The sequence below is a fragment of the Eriocheir sinensis genome, unplaced genomic scaffold (assembly GCF_024679095.1).
Source record: "Eriocheir sinensis breed Jianghai 21 unplaced genomic scaffold, ASM2467909v1 Scaffold8, whole genome shotgun sequence".
Taxonomy (NCBI): domain Eukaryota; kingdom Metazoa; phylum Arthropoda; class Malacostraca; order Decapoda; family Varunidae; genus Eriocheir; species Eriocheir sinensis.
Genome location: NW_026112164.1, coordinates 475390 through 486271, shown reverse-complemented (window position 1 = coordinate 486271; position 10882 = coordinate 475390). Strand labels below are relative to the sequence as shown.

Genomic DNA, 10882 nt, shown 5'->3' with positions numbered 1-10882 from the left:
ACCACTGCAGCCGCCGCCCTGACTGTCCAGTGCACTGACAGTTCTGGTACGGTTATGTTAGGTTTTCTTAGATTAGTTAGTTTTCTTTATTACTTCTATTGAATTACTTATTTGTATATTTTCTTCAAATTATATGGTTTTGAGTACTATTAATCTAAAAATACTAAGAAATAAAGCAGGGGGAATTGTTTCTTCACTCAAAGAAATGGATATTTGGGATAACCTGGGGAAAATAAACTGGTAACTCTCCTGTCACACTAGCCATATCCCAGGATAATTAGTTCTTACCAACAACCAGCTCTAGGGCCAATAAGATGGAGATGAGCAATGAGGCCACATGCCGCTAAAGCATATGCCCCCAACTTTACCTTTATTAATTAATTTAGCATGGGGTAAATAATTTATCATTACATATTAATATTTTATTGATAATATAGCTTTATTTAGCCTTAGTACGTGTGATGAAAAAAAGGATTACACAGTTTAATAATTTATTTTTCCATGTTGAAAATACAGGTAAATTTATTACCAAATAAAGATTTTCTTACAGCAAAAGGTCTTTTATGATATCTGTAACTTGACTGCTCTTTGATGCTATAAATGGACACAGTCACCACAGGACAGCCCCAGGGCTTTGTCCTGGAGCAGAAATATCGGATGATCGTGTCACCATTCTCCCTCTATTCCACCTGGCCTGTACGGTACTCTTTTCTTCCTTTCTGTAGCACACGTTCCATTGCTTTGTTCTGTTAAGCCCTAGTATTTGAACTTATCAACCTTTGCCAACTCCACTAACTGAAACCTCACTGTACCATTTCCGTAGGGCTCACTCACATGTATTCAGTCTTGCTCCTGCTGATTTTCATCCCTCTTATACAGTGCATACCTCCACCTCTCTAGTTCATTTTCAGTTTCTTCCCTGCCTTCACTAAATATCACAATGTCATCCACAAATATCATGGTCCATGGAGACTGCTGCCTGACCTCATCCGTCAGCCTGTACATCACTACTGAGAATGAGCGGACTGATCCTAGGTGTAGTCTAACCTTGACCCTGACACTCTTTGTAACTCCTGCCATACCAGCAACATCATAAACTTTTTTGGACACATGGTGTGCTTCCTCGGATAGAGAAATTATATGTAGAAAGTGTACCAGGTATATCAGTTGACATCTCCAATAGCCCTGCTACTTGATGATGACAATTTATATGCAGTCAGCTATGGTGAAGAGGAAATTGCTTGTGACCAGGTATTTCACTGTGACAAGCATCTTAAGACTCGGAAGAATTCCACATCCTGTGGGAGAGACATATATGTACATAAAGTATTATTAAAAAAAAATGCTGTCATGTTGAAATTAGGATGAAAATAAATAAATGTTGGGTGTGCAGAAAACAAGAGAACTGAGAAAAACAAGCTGGAAAATTTAAACAAGTACACTATAACAGTGACTGAGGGACAGAGTGATGAATGGAAGAACAAATTGTAATGCTAATGCAGCTATAGCATTTGCCCCCAACTTTATTTTTTTTAAACTTAAAGATAGGAAGGGGGGCGAGCCGAACCTATCCTGCACAATCCTACATAACCTACCTGAAGATTTTGGCCTGACCTGAGTGGTATATTTCAGAGACTGCCTTCAATTTTTGGGGTAACCTATGATGCTTTATCGTATGGAAATAACTGTCGCACCAGAATACAACGACGAGAACAATGGAGCAAAATATTTACAGAATAACAACACAGCTATTTCAAGAAAATATAAAAAAAATTCCTTAACTGCCATTCCCATAAATTATTCAGAAATTAATATTGTAGTCAGTATTTTAAATAAATGAGAAAAATCATCTTATTGCTGTGGAAACTTGCTGTGAAGTAGCTGTCAGGGCAAATGACACTATCCTAGAGCTGCAGCTCAACATTAGGATAATAACCTATCACTGCTCAGGATAATAACCTATTGCTGATAAAATAAAATATGGCGACTTAATAGATTGAGAATTATATATGATTCCACGGAACTAAGCAAACCTAATAATTAGTACCCTAATGCCGTCTGAATCAATCAGAGCTAAAATAGTTACCTTTCACTGTAAGACAGTAGCCTATCACTTCTTATCTAGTTATTCATAACACAAACAGTCGTACTGATTACTACATAAAAATATATTCAAAATAAACTGGTGACCACCCGTGATGGGTGTATTTCTATAGTTTTTGTTTTTTCTCCCCCTCTGCCTGGGACCAACTACTATGAATAGTTCCATTATACCTTGAATGTTTTTTGGGTGGCTGTCTTATATATTCTTCATATTTCATAATAGAATTCATGTTGACTGAGTGCCACCAAATCCACAGGTATGCAATAGTTTGTTAACCCTATCAGCACACTCGTATGAGCTACGAAGACAACTACATACAACATTTTCAAAAAGAAATGTCAACAGATAAATAAAACACTAAATGTACTTACCGAAAATATCCATTGCGTTGGCTGAGACGACAGACGCTGTTGTGCTGGCGGTGTACGATACGCTGCCCAATAAAACGCTTGTACAACAAAAATAAAGGTGTTTTGAATAATTATTTGCCTTATATATGCTCTCTGCATGCTAGGTATGTTATATCATTGCATATTTACTTATTTACTTTGAATTCATGGGTTACAAATCTCGTTTTCGTCACCTCAACCGCTCCCCAAAATCTCCTTACCAAAACGCCGATTTTTCGTTCGCGAGCGAGCGAAAAGCAGCGGCCAAGAGCGACTGTAAGACCCGATCGCGCGCGAAAGGCTTTCGTTCGCTGGCTAGCGAACGAAAACGGGTGACTGTAAGACCGGCCCTGAGTGTCAGCGTGTGGGCGTGGTGAGTCCGTGGACGAAGGTTCCAGTCCCACCGAAACACGCTGATTTCTCAACCATCGCCGAGTGGCGGAAGATTACCCACGTGCTGCCCAGCTCTTCAATCAACCCTGATCTCAGCGACCTGTTCAAGTGGAGCACCGGGGTGCGGCACGGGCCAGGCAAGAGTCACACATCACGGCAGCCACTATAGATAAACTTCGCCTGCGCCACTAACGGGCTGGGGCCGTCGAAGAGGCCCCTCAAGAAAGCCTACCGGCGCTACAGGCAGAACCGAAAAAATAATAATAATAATACCTAATAATATATATATAATTATCATATATATATATATATATATATATATATATATATATATATATATATATATATATATATATATATATATATATATTAGTAATAAATGTGGAATATAATTGGGAATATTTGGAATAGAAATATGGAAACACTAACTTATGCACCTGAAAGTGTCACGCCTTCACAGTATCAAGACTTCGTAATTCTCCAGGTAACTCCAGCATTCCCAGCAGAAGAAACAACAGGAGTGACAGGCTCGTGTCCCCTCGGCGTGAAGGGACCCAATCGTGGCCGCGGCGATAAACGTATTAACAAGGCGCCGCCGGTAACGCGCCCCTCAACACAGGCGCCGTGACAGCGTACTTATCCCTGATGACACCCATTACAGCTTACGACGAGACAGAGTGAACGGCCTTCATTCGGCAACAGAGAATCGGGTTGTTTCGGCGCCAATATCCCACCACCACCTCCACTCACACACACACCCATCCCACTCATCCACCCACATACCCCACCTACCCTCCCACCCACGCCACCATGGGCACGCCACCCCATCCACCTCCCCCACAACCGACTACCAATCAACCTCTCACCATCCCAGCCATCCCGTCCCCGCCGTGCCGTGTAACTGTTGCTACCTGGGCGGGAGGTGACAGTAGCGTGGTGCAGGATGTGGTCATTGGTTTCAGGAGGTAAATGTTGCGAATATTCACTTAGTACTTGTTTGATGTGCTTTGTTTTGATGTTGGCAAGTTACAAAATTTAAGTGAAAGAAAAGGTTGGCGTATTGCCTTTGGGTTGGCGCTGGAGAGTATTGCAGGATTTGCTGTTGATTGTTTTCAAGAGGGAAATGAAGCAAGTATTCACTCGGTATTTGCTTGGCGCTCTTTGTTTTCATATAAAGTCACGAAAATCTAACTTAAAGAAGAATAGTTGGCGCTCTTTGTTTCGTTATTAGAAAGAGACGAAAATCTAATTGGAAAAAAAGGTTGGTGCACTCCTTGGATGGCCTCGCATGCCTTGAAAATCTAACTGAAAAAAATTAACTCTTTCTTTTGACGTCAGAAAATCATGAAATTCTAGCTGAAATAAAAGGTTGATGCGCTCCTTTGAGATGCTTTTTGATGCTTTGAAAATCTAACTGAAAGAATCTAACTAAAAAAAATCTAACTAAATCTAACAAAAAATAAATAAATAAAACAAAAAATCTAATTAAATATAACTAAAAAATCTAAAATCTAACTAAAAATCTACCTAAAAAATCAAATCTTTCTTTTGATATCAGAAAATCATGAAAATCTGACTGAAAGAAAAGGTTGGTGCACTTTTTTGACCTTGGAAAGTTATGAAAATCTGAGAGAAAGTGTTGGTGTACAGCTCTCTCTTGGTGCTAGAAGGTCACGAAACGCTGAGAGAAAGGGTTGGTGTACAACTCTCTCTTGGTGTTAGAAGGTCACGAAACGCTGAGAGAAAGGGTTGGTGTACAACTCTCTCTTGGTGTTAGAAGGTCACGAAACGCTGAGAGGAAGGGTTGGTGTACAACTCTCTCTTGGTGTTAGAAGGTCACGAAACGCTGAGAGAAAGGGTTGGTGTACAACTCTCTCTTGGTGTTAGAAGGTCACGAAACGCTGAGAGAAAGGGTTGGTGTACAACTTTCTCTTGGTGTTAGAAGGTCACGAAACGCTGAGAGAAAGGGTTGGTGTACAACTTTCTCTTGGTGTTAGAAGGTCACGAAACGCTGAGAGAAAGGGTTGGTGTACAACTCTCTCTTGGTGCTAGAAGGTCACGAAACGCTGAGAGAAAGGGTTGGTGTACAACTCTCTCTTGGTGTTAGAAGGTCACGAAACGCTGAGAAAAAGGGTTGGTGTACAACTCTCTCTTGGTGTTAGGTCACGAAACGCTGAGAGAAAGGGTTGGTGTACAACTCTCTCTTGGTGCTAGAAGGTCACGAAACGCTGAGAGAAAGGGTTGGTGAACTTTCTCTTCATATTAGAAAGTCACGAATATCGAACTGAAATACAAATCAACTCACATCGAAGGGACTATGGACGGACACTTTCCCTTCTCACATCAACTATTTCAAAAGGCCAAAAAGGAGATCAATCGGGTTCTAATGAGTGTTATTTTATGTTCATGGTACAGTAGAAGGGTCAAGCTACCACCAGGGCCATAAAACTACCCCTGGAAAAGCCCTAAACTCCTACGAAAGCCTTGTCAAAAATATGTGCTTGGGCGGCGAAATGTTTAAGAATAGGACCCTCAGACGCTTCCATTATCACATCAACTATTTCCAAAGGCCAAAAAGGAGATCAATCGGGTTCTAATGAGTCTTCTTTTAGGTTCCCGGTACAGGAGAAGGGTCAAACTACCACCAGGGTCATAAAACTACCACTGGAAGTGCCCAAAACTCTTACGAAAACCTTGTCAAATATATGAACTTGGGCGACGAAATGTTTTAAAATACGACCCCATATAATTTTTCCTTCTCCTGATGCCCTTTTCACGGATCTCAATAATAACAGTAATAATATTCATGCAGGACCATCCTAGACGCCGTATTCGCCTCATAACGCGACTTAAAACTATTCGACTAATGAGGCAGAGCGAAAAGTTAAAGAAATGTTCGAAGGTCGCTTTTCTTCATGGCCGGGAAGGGAACTTTGAGTGGTGCGAGGAGGAGTCAGGGGCGAGTTAGCAATTCAACTTTTAAACTCACTGAAAGAGTCTGGAAACTTGTCTGATTTGAGAGAGAGAGAGAGAGAGAGAGAGAGAGAGAGAGAGAGAGAGAGAGAGAGAGAGAGAGAGAGAGAGAGAGAGAGAGAGAGAGAGAGAGAGAGAGAGAGAGAGAGAGAGAGGAAAAAAGCTCATTAATATTCTGAGGTGTAGGTATGCAATGTGTGTGTGTGTGTGTGTGTGTGTGTGTGTGTGTGTGTGTGTGTGTGTGTGTGTGTGTGTGTGTGTGTGTGTGTGTGTGTGTGTGTGTGTGTGTGTGTGTGTGTGTCTTGAATGTATGCATGACTTAGTGTAATTATGAATGACTGCCTGCATGAATGAATGTGCGTGTGCGTGTGTGCATGTGTGTGTGTGTGTGTGTGTGTGTGTGTGCTTCATATATACAAAAGTGCCCAGCATACAAAATAAATGGAGAATAAATAGGCCTACCTTACTTTCACAATTTTCGTCTTGTTTCCCTTCTCTCTCTCTCTCTCTCTCTCTCTCTCTCTCTCTCTCTCTCTCTCTCTCTCTCTCTCTCTCTCTCTCTCTCTCTCTCTCTCTCTCTCTCTCTCTCTCTCTCTCTCTCATTAATATTCTGAGGTGTAGGTATGCAATGTGTGTGTGTGTGTGTGTGTGTGTGTGTGTGTGTGTGTGTGTGTGTGTGTGTGTGTGTGTGTGTGAGTGTGTGAGTGTCTTGAATGTATGCATGACTTAGTGTAATTATGAATGACTGCCTGCATGAATGAATGTGCGTGTGCGTGTGTGCATGTGTGTGTGTGTGTGTGTGTGTGTGTGTGTGTGTGTGTGTGTGTTTCATATATACAAAAGTGCCCAGCATACAAAATAAATGGAGAATAAATAGGCCTACCTTACTTTCACAGTTTTCGTCTTGTTTCCCTTACCTCTCTCTCTCTCTCTCTCTCTCTCTCTCTCTCTCTCTCTCTCTCTCTCTCTCTCTCTCTCTCTCTCTTAGATTTACCTCCCTCCGCCAAGTCCTTTCAAACTTCCCAAAGCTCTAAACTCCTAGATCCAAATACTGAAGAAGACCAATGAGGCTTCACCTAATTCCCTGATCATCACTTTTTCCTGCCCCTTCCTCCTCCTCCTCCTCCTCCTCCTCTTCCTCCTCCTCCTCCTCTTCTTTTTCTTGTGCCTTGCTTGCTCAGTACCTCCGAGGACTGATACCATCGGGGAAAGAAAAAATGGAGGGAAAAAAAAAGAGAAGGATCAGAAGAGGGAGAGATGGGTGTGAGAGAAAAAAAATAGAAAAAAAGAAAGAAAATAGGGAGAAAAGGGGAGAGGGATTAGTGAAGGGAGAGATAAATGTGGGAGAGAAAGAAAAAAATAATTAAGAAAAAAAGATAGATAGAGAAAAATAGGGAAAAAAAGGGAGGGGGATCAGAGGAGGGAGGGATAGGCGTGAGATAGAAAAAAGAAAGGATAAAAAAGAAAGCAAGAGAAAGAAAATGATACAGAAACAGACAGACAGACACACACGTTTCCAAAGCCAAGCGGATCTTCTACAACGCTGTGATTTTACGCCACAACACGATTCTTACACGTAGTTTATCATGTGTGAAATTACAGATCCCGCGGTAATCTTCGCTTCCACAAACCTTGCCATGACTGACCCTTAGCGGAGAGTACTGCGGTCCAATGTTAGCTCCTTGCGGTGCCCCAGACGTGAACACAAGAAGCCACACCCCTTTCTTCGTCTTCTTCTTCTTCTTGGGGCCTTCTTAGTCAGTACCTCCGGGGATTGTTGCAAAATACCGCCGGAAGGAGAAAAAAAATGGAGAGGGGAAAAAAGAGAGAAGGATCAGAAGAGGGAGAGATGGGAGTGATAAAAAAAAAGATGAGAGAGAGAGAGAGAGAGAGAGAGAGAGAGAGAGAGAGAGAGAGAGAGAGAGAGAGAGAGAAATACAATTACAAAACACACCGCTTTTACTTTCTTTCTCCTTCTCAGAAAAAAAGGCGAGAGGAATTAGAAAAGGGAAAGAAAGAGTTGAGGGTTGCAGCGTGTGGTCTCAGGGTGCAGGCAGTGTCCCGTTCTACACTTACTACCTGTAGCCTGCCTGTTGCCTGCTGCTCGGCCCATGTCTGTTTGTGGCGCAGGCAAGTGATTTAGTGTGGCGCCATTCTTGTTTGCCTTATGCTGTACCCCGGAGCTCCACTTGATCCTAATGAGAGAATTTCGCTGGAGTAGAGGTTGATGGGCGGTCATCGGGACAGCATGTGGGTAGACTTCGGGCACTCTGGGCACTCTGGGTAGGCGGTGGCTGAGTGGTTAGCGGGCTGGGCTAGCATTCATCACGCCATGGACAACGTCGATTCGAATTCCCACGCTACCACCTGGGATTTTTCAGTCACCGCCGAGTGGCCTAAGACTACCCACATGCTGTTCAGAAGACCACCCATCAACCCGGACTCTAGAAGAAACCGTCCAGTGAATCAAGAATGAGTTCCGGGGGGCAGCATGAGCGAAGAATAACTGGCGCAACTATAAAAATTGCCTGCGCCATGACGGGCTTGGGCCGACCACCAGCTTGTAACGGCGAGAGGGACGAGAAATTTGCTTTTGTTGATAATGCATTGGTCGTATTAAACCTTCACCTGTTTATTTTCCCATGAGAGCATTTGCTAGGTACTGAAAATTATATAGGACCGGTTTCCAGATAACTTTATGGGACGTATTCTTAAACATTTAGGCGCCCTAGCACACATATTTGACAAGGCTTTCGAAGGCGTTTTGGGCATTTCCAGGGGTAGTTTTATGAGCCTGGTGGTAGTTTGACACTTTCTCTGTACCGTGAACGTAAAGAATCACTCATGAAAACCCGATTAATCTCCTTTTTGGCCTTTGGAAATAGTTGATGTGGAAACCCGGAGCGTCAAAAAATACCGACCTGTGGGTAATCTTGCACTGGTAGCGAATTTCCTGTACTGATGCCGCCATTATCGTCATTGTAATTAGTGTTGATACCATTATCATCATTGACTTCCCCTAATTAGCTAATGCGGTGGACTTAATTAATCGGAATAATATTATCCCTCTATCAACGTCAAAATACATTAGTGATTAAATAATGTTTGGGCTTTTTATATATATTCCGAATTTTCTATTCCTTTTTTATTTATTTATTTTATTTCCTTATTTTTTTATTTAACAATGTTTTCCTTCAACCTTGTTTCTTTATTTTATTTTTTTTCACTTTTAAGACTTATCGCTATAATCTTATTTTTGCCATTCGATTTATACACTTTCATCTCTCTCTCTCTCTCTCTCTCTCTCTCTCTCTCTCTCTCTCTCTCTCTCTCTCTCTCTCTCTCTCTCTCTCTCTCTCTCTCTCTCTCTCTCACACACACACACACACACACACACACACACACTCCCGCAAATCAGACAAAGAGAAACTAAAGTATAAAAATTGAACGGAAAAAAGAAAGAAAGAAAGAAAAACGGATAGAGATGAAGCCATAAAGTTTACCATGACGAATCGACGCGCCTGTTAAAGAGATAAGCGGAGGGAGAGATAAGGCAGGATATGGACGCGGAAGGAAACGGATACAGGAGGAAAAGTGTTATCTTTACGTATGTCGGAAGGAAGACCAATGATAAATGTACAGAGAAGAAGTAATTGAAGAAAAGGATAAAAATGTAACAGAAGAGAGAAAGAGGTTGACAGATAGACAGACAGAAAGACAGATAAATAGATAGATAGATAGGGAGAGAGAGACAGAGAGGAAAGGGAAAAAGAAATGGAAAATAATAAAGAAAAAGGAGAAAGGAAAGGAGATAGAAAAGGAAAAATAGAAAGTGAAAAAAGATGGATAGAAGGGGAAAAAAAGAAAGGGAATGAAAAATACGAGTAGATAGAAAAAAAGATAGGGAAAAAGAAGAGAGAGAGAGAGAGAGAGAGAGAGAGAGAGAGAGAGAGAGAGAGAGAGAGAGAGAGAGAGAGAGAGAGAGAGAGAGAGAGAGAGAGAGAGAAGTGCAAAAATACTACCAGCTTTAAAAGAAAAGGAGCAGCAGAATGAAGGAGGAGGAAGAGGAGGAGGAAGAGGAGGAGAAAAAAAAGGAGGAAGAGGAAGAGGAATGGGCAGGAGGAGAAGGAAAGATTGAAGGTGGATGAGGAAGGGGAAGAAGAGGAGCACCAGAAAGAAGAAGGAAAAGGAGGAGGACGAAGAGGAGGAGGAGGAAGGAGGAGAGGCACCGTGTACCCGCGGAGGCCCATAAGCCAACACAAGACAAACAGCGGCAAGGACACGGCGGCCCGGGGAGGCAGGCGGCAAGGCGTGACGAGGGGAAGGAATATATTTACTCGTGGACAGCGCCAGTAACCAGAGGAACACCAGCGAGTACCTTCAGTCTGGGATACGTGGACATTTATCTCTTCTGCCTAACGTATCATTGTTAACTTGGGATTAAAGTATTCCCAGACGCAGAAACCTTGTCTAAGTATCACTAGGCTCATAAAACTACCCATGGGAATACTAACACAACCTCTATAGACTTGCCAATATATGCCTTCAGAGTGTGGGTACATGGACACATCTCTTCTGCCTTACGTATCATTGTTAACTTGAGATTAAAGTATTTCAGACGAAAACCTTGTCTAAGTATCACTAAGCTCATAAAACTACCCAAGGGAATACAAACACATCCTCAATAGACTTGTCAATATACCTTCAGTGTGGGATTCGTGGATACTTGGGTCATGTTCTTAAACATATCGGGCTCCCATTACGACTATTTCCCAAGGCCACAGGCAAGATTAACCGGGATTTCTTGGGTGGTTTTCCAGTTCGAGATGCAGACATCGTGTAAAACTATCACCAGGGTCACAAAACAGTCCATGAATAACAAGGTGAGGGGAGAGGAAAGACAGCCAGGTCCATCTTCTTAAACGTATCGGGCTCCCATTACGACAGTTCCCCAAGGCCACAGACAAGATTAGTCCTATTCTCATGACTGTTTTCTCAAGTTCATGGTACAAGTACATAGCCT

At 42.2% G+C, this 10882-nt stretch overlaps 1 long non-coding RNA gene across 1 annotated transcript; it reads right to left on the bottom strand.

Annotated features, from left to right (window-relative positions):
* Nucleotides 1–478: 478 nt before the first annotated feature.
* On the bottom strand, nucleotides 479–2837 carry LOC126994453 (uncharacterized). The gene is made up of 2 exons (XR_007749141.1): nucleotides 2476–2837; nucleotides 479–1298 (listed from the first exon to the last, which is right to left on the bottom strand). It is a non-coding gene; the product is annotated as an uncharacterized LOC126994453 (long non-coding RNA).
* Between the last annotated feature and the right edge of the window lie 8045 nt (nucleotides 2838–10882).